This window comes from Schistocerca nitens, chromosome 4 (genome assembly GCF_023898315.1).
Source record: "Schistocerca nitens isolate TAMUIC-IGC-003100 chromosome 4, iqSchNite1.1, whole genome shotgun sequence".
Lineage (NCBI taxonomy): Eukaryota > Metazoa > Arthropoda > Insecta > Orthoptera > Acrididae > Schistocerca > Schistocerca nitens.
In genome coordinates, this window is record NC_064617.1 from 271,922,435 (window position 1) to 271,923,725 (window position 1,291).

The following is a 1,291-nucleotide window of genomic DNA, read 5'->3' on the forward strand; positions in this document are numbered from 1 at the left end:
GGGCACCTTGCTAATTGGCGTTGGCTCAGGAAACAACTTGCTTTTGTCACTAGGTCTGCTGAAGCCGGTTATACTATTGACATCATCGTCCGGCCCGATTCTTCCTTTTTTCCGCGAACGAAGCTCAATACCGTCATGTGGTTGATTTGACATTTTGTACATTTTGTCGTGACCTGTCATGAAGAGGATGAACACCTAGCGTTTCAGCAGTACATGCTTACTGGAACCGCTTGCGATTGCTACGTCTCCGTGATGATTTTGCCAATATGCTTACCCTGACATTTGAAAGAGAGGGTGTTGGATAAGGTCGCCCGTGAGCACCACTTATTTTATAACGTCTTCTGGATTTGCAGCTTTCACGTGTCATCCTTTTTTTTTTACGCCAGGACTGCAGTGTTCGTGGACCTTTTGGATGCAAAAGAACAACAATGAGGCCAAGAAACGAGACAGTAGAGGAAAGTACGACGCCCTTGTGCAGGTGCTACTCGGAGACGGGACGGTGGAGACATCGTGGCCAGGCCTCGGGATTCCACCCCTGCCCACTTTGTTTCCGCAGGCCTGAATCTGAAGGTCACCTCTTGTAATAAAGAACATATCTAACTCAGAAATAAAGGATCTATATATAGAAAAACAAGGGGTATGATTACTGCTTAGGGTGCAGGAGTTCCAAAGAAATTAGTAAATAAAGCAAGGAAAAAAAAAGGAGCAGAGCAGAGCACAAAAAAAGGGGGTAGAGCACTGGTCCTGTAAACCAGGGAAAAAAATAAAAAAAGAGTGGCAGAGCACTAAAAAAAAAGTCGTAGAGCATTCGACTGCAGATCGAGAGGTCCCCGGTTCAATACCGGGTGCCCCCTTCATTTTTCAGTATTTCGAAAAAACATATGACGATTGTCGCGGTGAGTTGCAAATACATGTTTGAGATGCACTCCGCACGCCATGCTGAGAGGAGCTGGGATTTGAACCCAGGACTTTCTGCATGCGAAGCAGACACTCTACCACTGAGTTACACCCCCGCCAGAGCAAGTACATCTGGGACGAGTCTCTCGTGGATCCTACTGTCATATTAGGTTTGAAAGGTACAGTAAGTGTTCGAGGAACCTATTGATGATAAGACCTTAGCAGCGTCGACTCCGACACTTCGGCGAACGACGGTTGTCTTCCGCCGTTGGCCTCACCCATGAATATTGACGATGATGTCTCCAACCTTGACACGGGAAGGGCCGAGACTTGTGCACCACCGCGGACGGCCCAAATGCCAGATGCGCAGGGTGACGGCCCGCTATGCGGTTCC

At 48.1% G+C, this 1,291-nt stretch overlaps 1 non-coding gene across 1 annotated transcript; it reads right to left on the bottom strand.

Annotated features, from left to right (window-relative positions):
* Positions 1-940: 940 nt before the first annotated feature.
* On the bottom strand, positions 941-1,013 carry Trnaa-cgc (transfer RNA alanine (anticodon CGC)). Its single transcript has one exon. It is a non-coding gene; the product is annotated as a tRNA-Ala (tRNA).
* Positions 1,014-1,291: the final 278 nt, after the last annotated feature.